This window comes from Hermetia illucens, chromosome 6 (assembly GCF_905115235.1).
Source record: "Hermetia illucens chromosome 6, iHerIll2.2.curated.20191125, whole genome shotgun sequence".
Classification (NCBI taxonomy): Eukaryota; Metazoa; Arthropoda; class Insecta; order Diptera; family Stratiomyidae; genus Hermetia; species Hermetia illucens.
In genome coordinates, this window is record NC_051854.1 from 17,835,206 (window position 1) to 17,857,835 (window position 22,630).

Here is a 22,630-nt window from a genome sequence, read left to right on the forward strand (position 1 = left end):
TGCTAACCAGGTTCGGATATGTGGGAGGCGGTCCTGAAAAACAGTGGAATATCGCACAAAACTGTTGAAAAATAACGCGCGAAACTATACTAATAATAATCGTTGGCGCAACAATCTATATTGGATCAGGGCCTATACTAATAATAATAAAATACCGACCGCGTGTGTGGAGCCGTAAAACTCGGGACCCGAGTACCGTGACCGAGAGGGGAGCTCCACGACAGATCCCATCTTCACTCGATGCTTCTCTTGCCTTAAATCTTCACGAGGTGCGGCCTTTGGAGTTATCACCCGTCCTCGGCATCTTCAAGGCTTACAAATGGATGGTGCCCTTTAATAGCAGGAGTTGGTTTTTCAGATTGGTTTAGAGACGTGCAAGCATATGTCGATGGGACACTTCAATGGCTCTTCGCGATCAATTTCGCCAGCTTTTTAGTCTTTTGAAATAGCTCTACGCTCTAGATCGACTTCGACCAACCACAGTAATTATAACCTTTTTGCGGTCTAAACCTTTTTTTTATGGAAACGCTGCGTTTAGACCAATTTCTGATTTAAAATGGCTTTCTCTTCTCTGGAAGATAGTTGCTTTTGGGATTCTGACGCTATTCCATTGCAACATTAATGCAATTCTCGTTAATGGTTAGAGTGCTAGGCTATCATAGCGAAAAGTCACGGTTCAAATCCCACTGGTGTCAGGTCGATTCATATTGTGGCTGAATATCAAATAGCAGTCGAATCAGTCATAGTTGTAGTACCTGAGTATCAGGGTAATAATCACTGGCGAGCACAACAATGACCACATTGCCTACTACAGTGTACCGTAGTCCAGTATTATACCCTCACGGTATTGAACGAAGTGCTCTAACAGGCTTCACTTCTGTGGTTTATAGGCGTGTGACCAAGTGATTTTCAGCCGCTCTTCGGTCGGCCAAGTTTTTACCATTAAGAGAATTTTACAGAGATCTATTCCTAGACAAAAAACTAGATATTTACAGCAACACGGGGACCCGTTTAGCCTGATAAGATGTCACCGTTAGTTAGTCAGTACAGTTAATACTTTCTGTAGCGCCACACCCCGACGTTACTCCTTGGCCTCTCGTCTTCCTCTCCACTCTTATCACGTTCTCAAATTTCGGAAACCTAGCTACAAGCTGCTCTTGCGTTGTCCACTGGGTTCTCCCATCTATTTCGGAGTTTTCAAGGTGGTCGTTTGCCTCCCACCTCTCCTTTTAATAGACGCCTGGAAATTTTTCTTTCATCCATACGGTCTACATGGCCTACCCGCTGGGTCATGTAATAGGTAAAACTCACTCATTGGCCATCCACCGTCCGCCGTTCACCATTACTGAGAACTCGACATTTGAAAGCATTGATTTTTGCTCTTCGCTCGGCTGAGGATCTTTTGCGTTTGGATATATCATAATTCGCATCCATGACGTGTTTGTAGATTAATATAGGGAGCAAATAACATCCAGGAACCGATCACGCTGTTCTCAATGCAGAGACGAGGTAGCATCTAATGGGTTGCCCCGGCCCTAAATAAAACCGTAGTGATGTGAACTTTTTAAGCTTTGGGTTTTAACAGGGAGCGTACCAACTCTTTCATTAATTGATCCAAAATCTACGATGCTACGTGCGAAATTATTATTGTCAAAAACAAAAGCTAGAACCGTATTCTCTCATTGCAGACTTTTCTCCGCTTTTGAAAGTAGTATGCGCCCGAGACTAAGATACCTCAATCCCTCATAATTTTGTTTCCTAGACCGCCAAAACACTCTTCTATTATTTGTCGACCTATTCAATGAATGCTTTAAGTGCGCTAGTCCTTGTCTACTGCTTTGCATTCTCCAGGGTCCACCAGCGTAGAGATAAGACTAAAATTTGATAGTAGAATTGTAGATGTTGCAACAGCATGCAATAACCAGGAATTTGTTGAAGATTACAGTCCAAAAATCTACAAACCCTTCTGAAACGCATACTGCCTTTCAACCGCCATTATACACACCCAGCTACTAAACAATTTGCATATCAAATATCTGCAGGATTTCTGAGATTGTTCTTGAAGAAGGTACTTCCACGATATTTCCGAACCAAGATATATTCCTAAATATTTGACTTTTTTGGATAGTTGGCTTGTCACTATTGAGTAGATAGCGTATACTTTCTCTACTTAAAGTTTTTTAGTGAAGATACCTGGTTAAGTCTTTCCGAAGTTCACCATGTGATAGTTCTGGATATACCGACTGTGGACAATTCACAAAATTATGCTCATACGGTCATATATTGTGTCCATGAATTTAAAAATAATTGCAGGGGACCTTAAAAGTCAAACTTCATTACCTAGACACCTGATGAGGTAAAGATTGAAAATTGTTGCCGCTGTCGGGTTGCATATATGTATTTTTTTCATCAACGTGTGGGGTTTAAACAATCCTTAATTGCTTAATTCCCAATAAAACCGAGGTTTTCTAAGGACTTCCCATTGGGGAGGGTGTCACATGTCAACAACATATCATTTCTTGATGACTATACATTTTACATCCGGTTTCAAAAGGGCTCTACAGGGAGAGCATAATAAACAAGTCAACGGTTAGTTTATGAAGACGATGCCGCTGAATCAGCTCAGTTCATGATCTCGTGTGAAATTCTTGAATATATGTTTTTCATGTTGGCAGGTTGGTACCTCATCGACCATATCCCCACTTGGGTTCAACGATGCTTCAAATCTATTGCCGCAGGAGGAGGAAAAATTAGATTTGACAATTAGGAATTTCACAGTAATGCAGACTGTCCGAATAAGCATTTTTGTCCTTTTCCTTGATTTTTTTTACTTAAACTGAGGATGGTATTTGGTAGACTATGCCAAAGCCGTCTTCTATGTGTGCTTAGGACAGATACGACGTATATATAACGTCTCAAGGTTATACCAAATATATAAAACAACTGATAGAGAACACGCCGTCAGACCAATGGACAGTGTTATCCAGGGCTAATTTCATCTTTAATCTTACGTATGATTCACCCTAACGCATGCCATCGCGACCACAAACAATTTTTAGTGTCGAAGCTACCTTGTAATACTTAGTATGAGTTAGCTAGCAAATTGATGTATTTGGCGACTCTTTTAATTATTCTATCTTTGTCTCTATAGTTATGGAATAAGGTAGTTCCTGGGGGATCTTGTGGCTTGCAACTAGCTTGTGGGCTTAAGAGCACCAAATCTGTATCATTTTGCTTGATCAGGATGAACACTCTCCAGTCAAATAGCTGTTAGAATGAAAATCCACGAAGGATATAACTTCTGTAATGTTACTGTTAGAACCGCAGCTTATCTAAATCACAAAGAATGTAATGTAATGATATAGAGGTGCTGCCTAAACAATGACATCTTTATTTTCACTCACATGATAAGTTCGCAGCTTTTTCTGGAAATTAGTCGACCTTACTCTCGAGCTCTATAGTTCAAAAATTGACGACGCTTTTTCAGACGAGGCGGGTCGGCTCATCTTGCGCCATTTTGCTCGGGCATAGACCTGACCTAGATGTAGCCGGGAGGCTCTCAATTCATCATCTAGTGTATCAAGCCGTCGTCGTTTCGGTCAGCTGTTTGTTCAGATCAATCTAAGCAAGTGAGTTCTCGCCAGTGCCAATTATATGTCCATACCATCGAAGATGCATCTCTCGCAATTTCTTTACGATGAATGCATCCCCGTATCGATCGTGTTGTATCGGATGTGATGATGGCGTGAAACGCCACTGGTCCAACGCAACATCTTTGTGTCCATTATCGGGAGACGCCATTCATTGCCTTTGACAGTCGACCGGCACACAAAACCACCGATGGCGACAGGACTGTATTGATTAAAAAGGACGCCAGTTGTAAAACGCTATTCATCCAAGTTGCGCCGGTGCGTGAAGCAATGTCGTAACGCAGTTCACCATTGGCTGACAGCATTATCAGAGATATTTAAATCGCTCAGTCCCAATTGAGGAACTCACTGTTCATAGCTCGGCTGTGGAGTCATTAGATGCTGTTCCTTTCCCCGATTTCATTCATTTGATTCCTTACTCGCGTTGGCAGATGGAATTGCTCCAAATGTCGACAGTACTTGTGGTTGTGGAAGATGAGCATGTTCGAAATCTGCCCGTCACGGCCCGTCGGTAGAAATGTTTGGTATCTTGTGTGCGATTGTGTTGACTTTTAAGAAGTCGATGTAGATCTCACCGGCCATCCTGGGTTTATCATAAAGATTTTGATAATATCCCATTCGAGTAGCGATGGAAGCTTCCCTTGCTGCCCGGTTGATATTCTTACAAATTTGTCATTATTTTAGAGGCGTTTCTTCTCATGGTGCTTTACTGGCACATCATCATTCCAAAGTCTTCACTTATCAGTTACGGCTTTGGTGGTAGTGGTGGAAAGAAAATAGCGGCGTGTTCTGAAGAAGGGAGTCAATTTGCATTTTACTGTTCCGACTATAAAATGCGAGGAGATGAGTACACCGCTGATTGAACCATGTATTGCCAAGCACAAGGTCGGCTACATCGACAGCACACTCGCGACCCTCATTGAGTGCTCTAAAACCTTTTCCCTCATAGGACCTGCTGTACTATGCCTTTTGACACACATGACCATTAAAATCACCCGCAATGACGGTGTAGTTGCCAACAGCACGTTTCAGGTCTTTTTGTTTAGTGGTTCCCAGAAGGTATCATTCTCGGCATCGGATGGACCTATCTGTTTTGTTTATGCGAGGAAAAGATGAATCGTACAATAAGCTGAGATAATAGTGAACTTTAGTAATCGGTCATCTAATCACTCCACTGATTAAAAAAACAAAAACTCTGAGAGATGGCACTGTCGACCCTGTACTGAGTTTATGGGCTACCAAAGTAAGAAGTCTCTAGCCATTTGTACCGTGTTCATGTTCTATCTTTTGGCACCACACCATCAGTTTTTTTTAAAGCACAGATATTCATGCTCCTCTTCCGAATGACTTTTGGGAACGTGCAGACACGGATTTATTTGGTCCGGAATAATTTGTCTATGTCCTGGAACCGTCCAAGTGTCAAGAGTCTTTGCGCATTTCTCGACAGTACCGCGGCCAGTCCTGCTGCCTCCACTGAGATGGACAATCTAACCTTGGGACCAACATATGTAAATTACATGGCGGAGTCCATAGATTGACGACACTCTCTATACCGTAAGTTAGCCAAAACAAAGTAAGCTGTGGTTCTGACATCTGCTCTTCTTACCAAGCCAACCTGAGTAACCATGCCATGTAATCTTTAAAATAAAAAAATATACTGATATTTCGGGACCGACATGTAGTTCAAGTAAAAGGTTGAAATTAAAATTTATTGTACTTAAAGTATCTAATGTGAAGTATCTGTATTTATCATCATAAAAGCTGCTACCAATATTTGTTGAGTGATCACTATGTATCTGTTGTGCAAAACTAATAAGGGAAGTGTACGGAATAGATTTCCATCTTTTAGTTATAATACATGGCCCAACTCTTCCATTTTTTTTAAAACAAAACCATACCCTCTGTCATTACTTGTTGTATAGGGAGGAGTACGCATTTTCTGTGTCAGATCACTGATATCTATTCAATTAGGAACTATAAATGTTTGAGTATCCGTCCAGGTTTCCAACTTCTCTTTTGCTATAGAGAGAAGAGATAACGGCTCAAGTTGAATGATGAAAGGGACCTTCGTTTCGAAAATTTTGACAACTTAATACAAAACTGTTATACTTATCAAGCGATCTATCTTATTTAACCTATCGTTAAAAATTTGTCACTTTAAACAACCATAAAATGTAATTTGTACCAGATTAAATTACAAGCTAAAATCCAAATGATCGTTGATGAGTCTAATTTATAAATGTATGCTAATCATTTGTATCTGGATCACATTTATGCAACTATTATAAATAGCGACTTTCCGATTCACTTTTAAATAAATATATCTCTCATGATTACCATGCAATTCGATGTGGACTGAAAAAAACTTTTTAGACTGCGTATTGACGACACCGAATCAATATCTTTTTTAACATTCCATTTTCTAAATATAAAAGATGATTCGGATTTTTTTAAGTTTTAATTAATTTCATGGAAAATATTTGTATTTGCATTTGTTTCAAACTGTTCGTGATTGGTTTATTAATATCTTTTGTTTTTGATTTATAAACAAGACCACGCCTTCCTAGTTAAAATGTCGGATTAGGTGAGCATAATGTGTTCATTTCATTGCTTGTATTAGTGAGGAATTTTTGTAGTATGATTAGATAACTGTAGAAGGATAACCAGAATCTGAGGGTATTTTTATTATTGGTCTGCAAATTCTTAAATCAAATCGTTGCAAAATGTTGTTCGAAACAAGTTAACATTGTTAGGTGTAGAATTGAATTCTAATTTTTGTTTTTGGAAAAACCATAGTTGCTTTCAAACAAAATATCTTAACAAATTCCTATTTGCATTAATGGACAAAACGTGGGTTTCGATTAACCCAGGAAGCGTTTTTCCTGCCAACAGTGGCACCGAATCTGACGCCGCTAAACGCATTATATGCACTAAACTATCTTCACTGTTTCATAGAAAATCTAGCAATACAACTATCTATCCACTACTAACGTCTAATTAAGGCTGTTTCGCGAAAATATTCTCACTGCGCTACTTTACAGTACTAGTTTGCGGAAAGGAACCGCAATTGTTACTAAAAAGTTCCAAACTTTCAACAATTCATGTCTGCGTCGTATCTTCGCATAATAACTAATGAAGAACTTGGTCGGAGTACAGGCCGATTTATCGATACATAGGTAGATACTCGTGAGTGCGAGATACCTTGGAAGGATCTTTTTTTATAAGGAATCTCCACGCTCTTTATCTTTGGGAAGTGTCCTAAGACTCGCAAAGTCTACGAGCGTTGTAGCCAGGGAACTGCACGGGGTAGTGGTTCTTGGGTTAGTACAATGACTCTTGTAAACATAGTCGAATGTCTTCTAACCTAACCGTTTATGAATTTATAATATGTAGTAGGATTTAAAATTTCAGTTAAGTTCAAGAGTTTGCTATTTTTCGATTGTAGGCTTCCTCCATTCCTCAATTATTTGCTAGGGAAAATATACAATAGAAAGGATTGGAGAAATTTTTACTCCGCTGGAATCTTCTTTTTCTCCGAAACTTCAAAGTGATCAGCGGTCTATCCTCAATCTTCATATGAAAGCGGGCCTGTACTAAAAGCGGTTCAATACCTGTCTTTCCATCTGTGGAAAGGATCGAAAGCAACCGACTAAAACAGTCCCTTTCTTCAAGTTTAACTTTGTTTCAACTCTGTGCCGTTTGACTTCGAACCAGACTTTTGTTTTACTCCTAATACCCACAATCGAAAAGACAAGCTCTGGTTTGGCAAACATGTTACATGGCCTTGTGTCGCGTAGTTTCCAGAAGGCGTCTAGGGGATAAGATCGTTTGGGATTAGTTGAAACCATATTGATCTTCATATACCTTCTACACTTCTCTAAAAACGTCGCGGAAATTCTCTGAGATAGCAACGATGACACCATCATTAAATGCGGGGGCTACTCAAGTAAACGAGTTTCTGGCAGAGCTGCTGTTGATACGTCTCTCTAAAGGGCATCCGTAAGTTCCTTCTTCTTATTATTATTATTCTGTTAAGGGAAATTCGCACCGCGTCCTTGAAGAACTATTGTGCCCCTTTTACTGGTTATAGTGTACCTATTGATCATAGTATCTTCCTTCTTCTTACTGGTAAGCGTACTAATGTTAAACATGTATGCACATACTTATGTCCTAAAACTGTGCTTGCACCTAAAGCCACTTCAACAAGGGTTTTCTAAGGGATATTATTATGTGGTATTATCATTTTCATTAACGACATTCAATGCATATGCCTCGGCAGCTTGTTATGAACCTGTTTCTAAGAATTTGTTTTATTTATCCCTTTCCCTGATCTCGTAATTTCGTTTTTATTGTACTTAGAATTGTACGGCCAACATTTCTTCAACCCCTCCTACTTTATCTGATCTTAACTCTGGTTTGTTGTCCTATACAATGCAGGTATATCTGGTAAACGATGCGCATAATTTTGAATTGTAGACGATGATAATACATCTGGCGAACCTAGTCTCGATTTTTAAGTTCCTCCGATGTAGGACATATCGCGCAATGTATTTCTTATCACTTGATATATAGCCAGGATGACGAAATGTCCCAACATGAAAGTGGATGGATCATATTGATTAATAGACAAGATAAGATTAATATGCAAGGAGTAGCTTTCCCCAGACTACAATTTGGTAGCTTTGTACCGAAGAAGGGGTATGTCGCTCGCGAAATATATATATAACAAAAAATTGTAGTCTGGGGAAAGCTAATCCTTGTCTATTAATTTTAAGCTGGACTACAACTAGCAAACGGAAATCTAAACTTTTAATCATATCGTAATCGTAAACGTAGCGAACTATGTCGCTAATCCAGTGCAACATATTTGTCTCCATAACTGCGAGGCAACGTTCGTTGCTTTTTCCGGTCGCACTGGATTCAGAACCATAGAAGATAATCAGGGAAACGACACTGCGATATATTTTGCATCTGAAGCATTCGGTGTTACATCGATTGGAAGGAACATCAGTTTCGCAACACCACCTCATCCAGGTTTGGAGGGACACGTCAACTAACTTTATACTCCAGTTCAGGTGGTGGTTTAAGTGACTATTTCTAGACAATTGCTTTCACTGTCAGTGATCGTATTGATCTCGTTGAGGTCGTTTATCAGAAACTCTGTTCTCTTTAGATTTAACCGTATTTCATAAGCTTATTATTTCAGTTTTGATGAATTGGTCGAGGATAACTTTATTATCAAACGCTAGCAACACAGAATCTAAGGAGAGAAAACTGAGGATTTTCCATGTATTAATGTTCATGGAAAGAACGCAGAGTGATAGTAAGAGGGCACTTCCTTGATAAACACCGACAAAGATGCTGAGTGGTTCACTTGCCACACTACAAATTATACTTTTCGCATCAGGTTAGAGCAGTTGAATCTAGCTGATAAGTTCCACTAAAATTAGGTTGGATTTATCTCAATACTTAACAAATGAGTTTGTGACACGCGATTAAAAGTACTGTAAAGCAATTTAGAGAGGAGGTTTCTCACGATGCTACATGGCTGCCTTATTGGTTTTTTGCTTATCTTCAAAACACTCTAGAGAATCCTTCTATGGACTACGGCTCACCAATTCATACAGCTCTATATTGTGTCGAAAATATTTGTATAACATATCCTAGACATAGCGAAAACCCCTTTTTCTTGTTTTAGACCTGCTCTCTGCAAAGTCTGGATAAGCTCACTTTGAATTCTATTTTAGGACTCCGAATTCGTTGTTCTCAGTTTGCTCATCAAGAGCAGTTTTGATAGAATTTAAAAATTAAACACTATTTGTTTTTGCAATCAATACTAATCAGTCCTTTTCGAGTACCTGCTTTGTTGCTAATACTAGTATTTGACCCACTGCACATCTTCCTACTCCAAAACAACATCGCTATTCTCCATTTTCGAATATTTCGCAAAAGGACTTAACTATTTTCTTGTATACTAATTAGACTTTCTTTTGTTCGTGCCTTTTTAAATGTCACCTTTCGGTCCGGTGGTATAAAGCTGGCTCCATTCTCGTAGTTTCATGTTGACTGTAGTTGATACCCAAATTGGCAACAGACAGCTCTTTCAAGTCGGCATGGACTTCCACTTCTTCCAGATGGTGAAAGGTGACCTCCTCATATTGTTCTTTCTTCGTCCTCTTTTATCGTTCTGTCTAACATTTTCCGGCTCCATTGTAATTTCGTGTGTGCTTTCGCTATACCCCAAGTCGATCAAAAGAGGTCAGTTGTCAATAGTGCCACCGAGAATAATGACTCCTTGATGCATATATTATGCTAAACAGCATAATATCCTTATTGCATAACTTTCATCCTTCATAGTTGTTCATTTCGTGTTTGAATAGCGGTAGCTGGTCCAAATAAACACCAAATGAGAACGGAATGCAGGCGCACAAATTTGCAGATCCTAGCCAGAGCAAGGCGATCATCCAATGAAGTCCTCAACGATCAACGGAAGGAGGACTTACAAACCGCTAACTATAATGCATCAACGAACTTTTCCCACCGAAAAACTTCTAAAAGAATAAAGAGCCTTGTCTATTGTGAATCACCACTAGGATGAGGACACGGTAGTTGAACATGAAGTGATCCCAAAAAAGCGGAATTAGCAAAGGACCTGAAAAAAGTATTCCTCCCCCATTTGCAGATAGAACTTCCAAAAGTATCTACGGTAATGGCAAAGTAGAGTTTCTCATTTCGGGCCTAAGAAGTTACTTGTATCACTTAGGAACCGATGGACTCAAATGAAACCCCAAGGAATGACCTCATTATGGAAAAAATATTGAGAAAACTTTCAATGATAGTAACCCCAAAAGAGACTAAAAGTCGTGACCTAATTACGGAAAAAATGGTTCCAACCACCAACGTGACCCACATACATATTTAACAAACAAAATTCTACGTCTCACCTATCATCCCAAGGCTTTCAGAAGTTATTATGAATCTTAAATGTATGAAGGATCAGAACCAGGTTGCATCGTATACAAACAAAAGTCTGGTCCCTTTCCTCTGAAAAGTGTTCCAAAAATTGCTAGTTTCAAAATTCGTACCATACCATATAGAAGCAAGAAAATTATTCAGCAGTTAGTTTAGCTTACAAGAGAAGCATTTCACAATCGAGGAAGTTGCCAAGATCGTCTCTAAGATAAGAACTGCACTCGAAGATAGAAACGACCTTCTTGGATGTGGATGTGGACCTCTCGATAAAGTATTCATTCAAAGTGAAATATAAAAGCTTTCAAGTCTCGTGATTACAATATTCAAACCGGGGTTCCCCGAGGCAGCGCCCCAGGATCGATACTAGCTCATCTATGCTAATAATAAAATAAAAAAAATAAACGAAACGTCATGTATTATAGAAGCGCTTTAACTTTACTTTGTAAACATTTCTTCTATGAGAACCTTTAGTTGTGATTAATTTAGAAGCTTTCGAGTGTTCGTAGAGCGAGTCCTTGAGGAGCAGGGTGTTAATTTTGCAATTTTTTTTAGAAAAGAAGGCTGTTGCTTCTACAATCGATGATACATTGGAGGTGTTCCACAGTGAAGATGCGTTAATCTGACACTCAAAGCATTTCGCTTTCATTTGTTCACGTCACTGCGCATTTATTCTCTGTTTTCAGTTCACTTAAGCGTGATTTACATCGCCATAGCATTCGAGAAGTTTCTCTCGCAAGTTTTCTACGATGGGCTCAATCCCATATCGATTGTGAATGACCTCATTTCCCATGTGATCATAGCGTGTTACGCCACTGGAGTAACATCTTTGCCTCCATTACCTACCTACTAATAGTCGGCCAGTACTCAGGACCATAGAGGACGGCATGGCAAACGACAATGAGATAAATTTTGGATTCTATTCGTGGGTGCGTCGATCAAAAAACCAGTTGTGAAACGCCATTCCATGCTCAAAGGAACTTTTTAGCGCAGTTCATCATTGGCTGATAGCATTGATCCAAAATATTTAGATCGCTCGGTTCTCAACAGGTCGTTGCCACTGACAGTAAAAGTGCCTTTTTCCGGTCGGTCATCAAAAATTCTGTTTACTCGAACTTAGCTTTGTTGTGAGGCGCGCGAGATACTAGGAAAACATCCTCTAGAGAGTTATGAAAAGAGTAAAGAGGACTGGCAAAAGGACCGTACCTTGATGAATGTCATCAGAGGCCCGAAGCGATTTTAATATGCTTGTCACACTTCGAACTCTCTTTCATTACAGGATGGACCAGCATCATCTTATAATACTCTTCTTATTAAGGTGTTCACAATACTTCTACATATTCTCCTGCTTTTTAACAGGGCAAAATTTGCAGCATGTTTGGAAAGCATGTTTCTAATTTCTGGTAGCAGTATTTATCAATATTATTGACATCTCAATCGCTGGTTTCGTTCTCGGCTTGGGAGAAACTGAACCCTCTTTTATAAAGGCATCCAAGATCTAATTTTCCTCTACGCCATAGCGACCATATATCAGAAGATAAGAAGTTCCCCCGTATTGACTCTAGAAAATAAGTTCAAACGAGTTCTGGTTTCCTGAGCAACTTTTGAGGTGATCAATGGACTTGCAGATTAAGAATAAGTTTGCTTTTTAACCGTTTGTCAATTGCCGAGATTGCCGCTTTTTGCGTTGCTTATATGTCAGAGGGAAAGGCCGCTGCATATGGTTTCCCAAAAAATTCAATCCTTGTCTTCATGCGAAAGGTAAACCTCTGTTCCAAAACCTTGTTCTGTTCCTGAGCTGTCGGTGTAGAAAACCTATGGATCTATACAAATTAGTCCTTAAGCTGTTCTCATTGCATTTCTTTCAAAGTATACTTCTAAAAATTGGAAACTGAGTAGCGAATCTAGAGCGTCCAAGGATGTCGTATTCATAGAGCTGCTGCAGTTTAAATGCTTCCGCTTTACTTTAAAATACGACCACACACATATGTCGAACATAAACCTCATGATAGTGCAGTGTATTCACGCTACGGTATGACAAATCCCCATTTCGAGGCAAAGATCTTCAGAATAGCAGTCCATAAGCTATGGGAGCCTTTTTCACCTTCTTGTCTACATATTTGTTTCGAAGAAACTTCCAATCTCCCGAATATTTCACTGCTTTGGAAAGTTAAAGAAGAAGAAGTTTCTGTCTTCTAGAAACCATGCTGATTTCATTTTTTTTTTTCAAAGTCTGCTTTCCTGGGCCAAATTATTAATAACTCCGTCCAGAATGGAATACCTGGCCAGTGTTGAAGACTATATGAAATCTAGGCCTCATTCTGATCTATGTTCAAATTAAATTAATAATATAAAAATATTTTCAAATTGTACCGGCAAGCACAACATAGGGCATAATATTGGAAAGTTTGAAGGGAACTGTAATATTCTTAACAACATTGTAGTAGTTATAGTTGTCTATTTTGTGTGGATTTATCATAAAGTGGTCATGTCCTGGTATCTACAACCAACTTACTGGAAATATGATAACTCCTTTCGGTACAGTACTTAGTGTGATATCATATGAGAAGTACTCACATATAAAAGCACTACAAAAAGTACCAGACAATCTCTAATATCTCTAATATCTTCCCGCGTTAGTTTGTCGTGTTTAATCACTTGCCAAAAAAATCTTTACCTTTGATTAGAAACAAATAAATTCGGCGTTGTCACTTATAATGGGTGTAATAAGTTTCGGATCAAATATCTAAAATAAATGTAGCGGAAAAACACTAATGAATGAATGACGGCTGAAGAAAAGTAGTTTGGTTATTTATTAAATTTCTCTATTTTGTTTGTTTCTCCCAGTCTAGCTTGTGGCAAACCCACGCAAGAAAGGAAGAGTTGGGATTAACGATAATCGATACAAAATTTATTATGTTTCTCTCAATCTGCTATGAATTATTAATTATTATGAGTTTCGTTTAGAAATTGAATTGGATTTGGATGTCTAATCTGTGGATTAGTTTTCATCATTGTATTCATGCAGTAGCCCAAAAGATGTCCAAATTAATTGCAATGAATAGCTAGAATTTTCCATCAAACTCTCACTTCTACCTTCATACCTATTTGAAGATTTAGATTCTAGAATCCAGTGAACTTATCCAGTTATCCATATCCCGTTTTTCTAAGATACAACAAATAAAAGGTACACAACACCCTATTGGAACCAAATATCATGAACCATTCCTTTAAAATTTGATGATCTCTGACACACATCAAAATCATTACCACATGTTGAGATTATACACATTCTAAAATGTTTCTAAAGCGACTGGATCATTATCCGATGTCACCTGCTTCTCCAAATTAAATCGTTTTGACAGTGTGCGGCTTTATCTAAATTTAATTGAGATACAGGTGATTATGTTGACTGTACCATGAATCTACTTCAATGTTTCAATCATGAACAACCAAATATGTAGAAATAAAAAAAAACTAAACCGTGGGGAATACTAGATACTAACAAGAATTGTTACGGAGATATATGTAAATATCTATCTAATATAACATATACACATACTGTGCAAAATATTCATAGATTGAACAGATAATAATTTTGAGCAAGGTTTTTGCAATTGATACTTATTTTTCAGTCAAAGCCGAACAGTGGACAAATTGATCTTTTACCAATTGGACATTTCAATCCCTATATTATGGCGCTTCAGGTATAAAGGTTTTGTGTTCATCTTATGTGAGAAAGTTTCTACGCACATTTCTCAATTCGCATATGGCTGAAAACCCAAAATATTCCTTCATATTTTTTTCGAACTTTTTTTTTAATACACAGCTCCGTGTGTTAAAAAATCTTAGAAAGACAGATCCATTTCAGCTCTGCCGTGTGAGCTGGCACAGATGTAGTGTGGGATTCGCACCCGCTAAAAAAGCACCCCCCTCTCTCTTCTGCCCTTGCCCCACGGGACCACCATTTAGGCATTACGTCGCTGGGCGGGCTTCCCTTCCGTAAGCCTTCATGTTTCCAACTCTGCAGTCTTCTGTTTCTTTGCTTCCCTCACCAGATCCATTCTCTCTTTAGGGTACAGCCTCCCCATTTCTTTGCGCCCTTCTTGCGCATACTTCTCTCTGGAGCTGGGTTTGTATCCGCACAATTGTGTGGAAGACCGAAGTCCAGTTTGCCTCCGACCTTAGCATTTGCCGGATTAGGTTTTGGGGGCTCACGCCGACTCGCAGGGCCTCGCTCAGGCTTCTTCTCTCCTCCGGAATCTCGGGCTCTCAGACACATGCTTCGGGTCCTCTGGGATCTCACGACATCTGTAACAGTTGGGGGAATCATCCACACCGATACGATGCAGATACGTTCGGTAACAACCACCGTGTCCAGTGAGAAACTGCGTGAGGTGATAGTTCACCTCCCTGTATCGTCGGTCAAGCCATTCCCTAATTTCAGGAATAAGTTTGTATGTTGTGTAGCTCCATCGACCCTTCGACGACTCGTCCCACAGTCAATGCCAGAGTCTATGCGACTCCTCTCTTGCCGTTCGCCGGTGATCTGCTTCCGTTCCTGATGGACCCGTCTGCCTCCGTCCATACAGGCATCGCATCTCTCGTTAACAGGTCAATAGGGACCATCCCTGCTATTACGAACACCGCAACATCCGAACTAGTTCTAAATGCGCTGCATACCCTCAATGCAATCAGACAATAGGCAGCATTTATCTTCCTCCAGTTCTGTACGTAATCCAAAGCCTCCGCCCACACAGACGACAGGGACCGTACGACACCAACTATCAGCAGCCTGCTACACTGTTTTGGCCCACCTACGTTCGACATCATCCTGGCAAGGGCCATGGTGGCCTTGGCAGCTTTTTCACAGGCGTACGATATATGCTCTTTGGAACTCAGCTTAGCATCAAGAGTCACGCCAAGGTATTTGATGGTCGGCTTTGAGACGATCATATGGTTTCCAACCTGCAGACTGATCGTATTTATTTTCAAGCGATTTGTAATGAGGATTGCCTCCGTCTTTTCCTTCACCAGGCTCAGTCCGGTCCGGTCCCTCCAAGACCTTACAGCCATGACCGACTCGGTGGCGTAAACCTCCACATCCTCCGAGAGTTTTGCAACGATCACTATGGCTAGGTCATCTGCAAAACCGACCAACGTGGCCTGCTCTGCTACAAGAAGCAAGAGCACCCGGTTATACATCACCTTCCAGAGCAGAGGGCCCAATACCGAACCTTGTGATACTCCCGCTGTAATGATGTATTCATTGGGCCCGTCGTCCGTCCCGTATCAGCGAGCTCTGTCCGACAGGTAACTCTCAATTAGCTTAGCTAAGTAACCAGGTGCATTAATTTTGGCCAGTGACTCCTTAATGCGGCCCCGGTTGGCGGAGTTGAATCCATTTTTTACATCCACCGTCACCACGCCACTTGCCAGGAAGCATTGCCTACCGAGCCAAGTCCACCACTATTCCCACCACGCCAACAGTAGAGCGGGCTTTCCGGAACCCATATTGTTCATCCGCAAGACCCGTCTTCCACGAAAGGGAGCAATCTATTATGGATGATGCTCTCAAACATCTTGCCCAAAGAGATAGGCCGATAGTGCTTCATTAGAGATACTATCCAAACCGGAGCCTGCTATCGCCGATCATTTCACAGACCGCCCGAAGTTCCTCCTCGATAGCGCGAGGTATTACTTCCACCTCAAATTGGGCCTCCGTTTAATACCTGCTCCCCATATAAGGAAAGAGTGTAGTTACAATTTTTTATAGAAGCCATGAACAGGTCACCGGAGGCACAGGTCTACGAATGGCCTTCTTTATTCTGCCACGCAACGTCCTATAATCCCGTTCGCGCTCCTCGTGATCAGGTCTTCCCCTGGATCGCTGGAACTGCCTTCTTGCTCAATGGCATACCGATCTTAGTTCCACGATTTCGCTATTCCATCAATGGTTTGGCTGTTTGCTTGCATACTCTCGCCTCCGGGGCATAGAAGCGTCGCATGCGTCGGTTACCCATCGCGTGATTCTCGATGCCATTTCGGTCGCCTTGCCATTCAGGCCATCATGACCCGCTAGTTTCAGAGAACGTATGTTGCATCGTCCAGCCCAGCATCCCTACTCGCAGAAAGCCACTTGGCCCACCAGCGACTTTAATAAAGATCGCCTGGTGGTCGCTGTGGGTGTAATGCTCACTGATGTACTAGGTAGTTCCCCTTGCCAATGCGGTTCCCAAAGTTATACCTTATGTTATCCCTTATACTGGTGCCAGTTATAGTTCTAACATAAAATTAACGGAAGTTTCGGCTAATTTTCTAAAATATGGTAATATACTATTATTAACTTTATTTGTGCAGATATCGGAACGGGATATATGTTGAGGCCTAGATTTCGGTTAGACACACCATTGTGATTTTTTTCAGATTTTTCGTTTGGATAGGTTCTAAGAACGAGACCTGTTACACTTTCTGGGAGTCATATTTTCAGAAAATGGAAGTAGGATAAGTAATAAGGGCACACAATCAGTAATTTTAATGCAAATAATACAATATAAAAGTATTTATCCTCCTCCCTTCAGAGTCTCAAGGAGAGATGTTAGAAGTGGAAGAACTTTGCTGTGTTGCAGATTATTCACTGAGGAAGTTATCATCTGACTTTTGACTGAGTCAGAGTCTCTACCATCCGCTCCTACTGCCAAATCGTAGCGGCGGAGGCAGACTGCATATTACACCCCTTCTTGTAACGTCAAATATTCATCCAATTCTTCTTTCAATAGGGGTTCGTAACTGCCCAGCTTGTTATATGTCAGGACCACCTTATCATACGCAGCAACACATTCCTCGCAGTCATCAGAAGGTTCGAATGACTTGATGTAATCGCGGTAGCTGCTGGCCAGATTATATGAGAGCAGAAGTGGGGGCACCAACAACACCAAGTCGCATTGCGAGCGACAGATTCAGAACTTTCAAAAACACTTTTCTTCAACATTAGTCAAGTCTCGACAGAGGTTCACAACGAATTCTAAAGAGCATGTATAACATTTTCGGATATAGATCCTTTGTATATACCATTCATTCCTAGTCTCTATGTATCTCAAATCAATGGCAAGTGTGCGTCTGGTTTGTGTCCGAATATGCCGTTACTACAATTGCAGTCATTTATGCATCGCGGGGCAGTTGTAGCTGCCAAGGTGCATAGCCAGAAGATCCCCTTTCGTGTTTGAGTAATCCAGGCCCACCATGAAAAATTCGTTTGGAACGTGGACGCGAATCTTTGCCTCTAATTAGCGCTGGCAGTGCCAACGGACTAATGAAAAATTAAGTCGATAGGGTTCACTGAAACTATACTATATCCAATGAAATGCCTCTAGATGAAATTGTTGATATAGTCAAACCGAAATTTTACCATTCACTTTAGTATGATATTGACTTTCAAAGTCTTAGAATATACGAAATTTGTAAAAAATTAACAACATTGACCTGTTATAAGTCTGCTAGTAATAGTGCGATTTCTACCAAAGGTATCAGTAACATGCTCTATGCTATAGCCAATATTACTGCAAGCTAATGATTCTAGGATAAACCTAAGGGGGGGGGGTTTCCAGTCAATTTCAAAAAAAATATAGTTATGATAAATATGGTCACTTACTATTCTTAACTTTATTCAAACCGGTATCGGACTGGGGAGTATTTTGAGCCCCAGATGCCATGTGCATGGACTACTGTAACAGTTTTCAAATAACTGCGTTCAGTAGTTTCTGATAACGGGTTCTTCAAGTAACTGACCCTTTTCGAACCCTCGCACTCCTCCCCTATGCAAGCCATGTCAAAACTAGAGTACTAATCGAGGTCTTTTATTTGATATCCCCCACGACTACACTCGGTGAAAAAAAATTGTACACTCCGCTTTTATATGTATGGGACCCCTCCTCCCTTAAACTCAACGTGGAACTATGTTATGTTAGGAACCCGCGTACCTGGCTAATTAATTTCCCAGGTATGTATCGTTTGGATCCGAAACAAGTAAAATTTTCGGTAACAGAAATGAATAAATGACACATATCCATTATCACAGGAGTTTATTGTTATATTTCCTTTTTTCCTAAGAAAATATTAGAAGAATACGTTTGCCTAGGAGTACATCCGAATGCTGTTAATAATAATCAATGGCGGAATAATCCAACTGGATCAGAGCCTTGAACTGTGTTAGAGCACTTCATTCAAGACCTTAACGGTAGACTAAAGGATTGCAGTACCCTATAGGAGGCAATGTGGTCAGCATTGCGTTCGCCCGAGATTACTATAATCCTACTGCCATCAGTGAGATTTGACCCGCAACCTTCCGTATGACAGCTTTGTGTTCTAACCACTTAACTATCCGGAACGCATGATGTTTCCCTTATTAAAAATCCAACTCCAATTTCTCCTCTCTTCGTCTCATGAGATTGCTTAAACCATCGCATCACCATATGTTTTTACCAATCTTAAACGCCCTTTCTTCTACTGACGAGTTTACCATCTAGTGTAATTAGGCACTCTCCAGGTCCATCATCCGAATTATCAGACAGAACTCTCTCCTAAAGGTAACTTTTTACGAATAAGTTCAAGCAAATTGGGATTCTAATCCTCTTAATGGTCCCTTAATTTGCTTTCAACTGGCTAAATGCAAGGAAGGGTTCATGTCAAGCCCTATCATATCGACTGAAGATCGGCCTCGAAGAAGCCGGTATTAATACTCTTTGAACCTATCTTTGTTTTCAATGAGGGCGAGTAACATTTTGTGGTTTAGTCCCTTTAGCATTCTCTACGCTGTGTGTAAGAAACACATCATGTGAATGAAGACGACTTTCACGGCTTTCGATAGCAGGACCGACCGGCGCCTCGTCTGACTCAATGCTGCTGCAAATCATCTCTATTTCCTGTTCCATAACCGAGAGGAAAGGGCTCGTTAACGACTTTTCGTAAGAGTGTCAACTAGGTTATTTCTGGGTACCCTTATTCTATTCTGGACGCAGTGCGGAGACGCACTGAACATTCTGAGTGACACGCTGAAAGTCACTCTCCTGTGAGTTCCCAGTTTGCACGGAGAGCTGTCCCGTAGGAGACCATGCCGCCGGAATTTGCATAATCTAAAATTTTTATTTTCAAAGTTACGGAGGAGAAGAGAAACTCTGAGGCACTTCCTTTGCGATCACTTGTTCTATCCAAAGTAAGGCTACGAACACCACGTAAACATTTCTTTGGGGACCTCAAAAAGATCCCTTGTTGCAGGGTGGGGGAACTGCTATCCACCTGGCTTGTTCTCAAAATATGGCTGGATTCTGCTTCAGTTGCCCCTTTTCACAACAATCATGGTCTTAGGAGTTTCTGGCATCAAAAAGAGGCACTACAAAACTAATTGGACTCACCGGCCACTGATGCCTATCAATTTTCATCCATTCATTTCATGGTGAGACTTCGTCATTCTCTATAGTTCCGAATGTTGCTGGGCATAATGGATGTCGCCACGCGGCAACAGAGGCGAAAATGTTTGGTTGGATCAGTAACGATTGGCTCTCTGATCTCGTCCAAAATGAAAACAACTACAATCAACATGGGGCTACATTCATAATGTATTCCACTACAGTAGGAAGTCAAACTGCTGATGGAACTTGGGCATATTGCTGTTTAGGTCATCGTATCTGCGGGCAAGTAGACTTTGCCAAAGGATAAGAGGGAAGCTAGGACAAACGGCAAATGTAGTAAAAACACCGCGATCACCGAAGTAGTCTTAAGAAAGTCATACCAGGAAGTAAGCGGAATTACTTGGGGCAGTTTTTCTTTGAGGCAAATTCGAACCCTTGGGACGTTATCTACAAGGCTCTAATGAACAAGATGCGTAGACAAAAGTCTCTCAAAACCACGTGCCAGCGACTATTGTTCTAAATAATTGCGGTTCTTTCCCACGAAATACGATTCTCCGGGTTACCGAAAGAGAACTATTATATAAGCGATCTGTGGGATAATAAGGCTCCGGGATTTAACGAGATTCCGAACAAAGCCCTGAAGTTTGCTGCCAAAACCAGGCCCACTTGGTCTATAAGCACAATGGGATCGTGATGGAAGGTGTATTTCTCGCGCAGTAGAAGAGGCAGAGGATGATTCTGCATGCAATAGAAACGGTCGTGGATCTGGCTCGTGAAGCATCGGAAGTGGACAAATGGAGGTGGATTAAGGGCACCTTGGCTAAACTGAGTTTCTTCGGTTACTTAGCTCGGATAATCGAGAGTTATCTCTCGGATGGCGGGCCAAAAAGAAATGTATGGAGGCAGGTATTTCCCAAGGCTCTGTATTGTGGCTCCTACAATGTAGCGTAGCGTATGACGGAATGCTTAGCCTTCGTGTGCCAAAGGACGCAGTGTTAATTGATTTTGCAAAATTCGCGCTGAAGGTGGGCAGCGCATTTAGAACAGTATCAGGTGAGACAATTCCCTTCGATCTTCTAGCGAAGGGGGCGCACTGCCTCCACCAGAAAATGTGTTATATTCTATTGTCCGAAATTCGCGGATGAAAGAGAAAGGTTGACCGACGCCCTCACTGTAGTTATCAGACACCATAATTTCAGTGCGGTAAACACAACAGTAATCGCTTTATAAGAAAAACTCCAAGAACTGGGTGGAGCCCTGAAAGTGCGGCAGACGTGTGTTTTAATCGTGGTGATATAGACCAGCGACCTCCCCGAAAGTAATACCTCGCTGATATGGGCAGAGATGTGAGGATGGGTTCATTGAAACAATGACAAACTGCCGCAGCAGTGTCTTTTTACCATTTCCATCTCCATCCAGTGCAAAAAAAAGGATGCATTTGGCATTTGGCTGTTGATATGGAAAAGCGTTGATATGGAAACTTCCTTTTTCTTTCTTTTTGTCCCTTTCATCGGGAGGAAATCCCTTGCGCGGAAATTCATTTAAATCCTTTTATTCCTGTTCTGTTCGCAGATAGTACTGGGGTAAGAGAACCTCCAAAGCAAGACTTTTACGTAAGTCTCTTCTAGTATGATTTTGGCCCTCCCTTGATGGTTGATTGATGGCTTAAAAATTTACGTTTTCTTTCTTCGAATCAAGTACAGGCATTTTGGACCGTAAAGCTAACTTGGGCTAGTACTCGCAATCAGAAGCTCTTCTAAGCCCATTCCTCTATGCTCCCAGGCACTAGTAAACAATAACGAATACGCGATTATATTACGCGTCAGGACATTTGTCTACGCCTTTCGAGCAAATGCTTGCTGTAAAGGGTTTCTATGTACATTATAAGTAAAATAATTGCAACGTGATACGTTTGAAAAAAAATTCTAATGTAAATTTAAGAAGGTTTACAAAACGCTATCCATTGATCATGACTCGACCATCTCCGTCAAAATAATCGTATCTTCATCAACAAATATAATTATATCTGAGTTAAATATTCCACGTTTCGATTAACTCCCACACTAATTACGTGCTGCGTATGATAGGCAGCAGAAAGGAAAGTATTCTATACAACCCCCGTCTACTACGTAAATATTTCCCTTTTTTACATAGTCGTCATCGTCTTCGCTCAGAATCAGCTATTCTTTTACTGAAACCCCTTAAATTAGTTTTGTAATTCAATAATAAGCCCTTTTGAAATTTTTCCAATTAAAACTCCGGCACAACCCGAACTTTTTTCATTCTCCTCGCCACCCCGGACCCAAAGAAAAGAAAAAAGAAATTGAAAAAAGTTCAATTTTCGCTCCAAAGAATTTTTGCATTTCGGCGCCTTTAATCTACTTGTGTATAGGTGGGGTGATTCTATATAATAAGTGATACATATAGAGAAAAATGTAAGTAATCAGAAAGTCATCCATCCCCTTCTTAAGATTTTAAAGAAAGGAACGATGTCCACGCTCACCCCTTGCAAGAAAGTCGGAGGCTATTAAGATAGTGGTAGTGGGTTTAAAAATTTATTGATAACATTCACCCCTTTATGTCTTTCATCTCGCTCTTCACGAA

The 22,630-nt window shown here is 40.6% G+C and overlaps 1 protein-coding gene across 4 annotated transcripts in view; it reads left to right on the forward strand.

Annotated features, from left to right (window-relative positions):
* The window catches only part of LOC119659865 (zinc finger protein rotund-like), a 206,835-nt gene that overhangs the window by 169,655 nt on the left and 14,550 nt on the right, over window positions 1-22,630 (forward strand). The window lies entirely within an intron of this gene.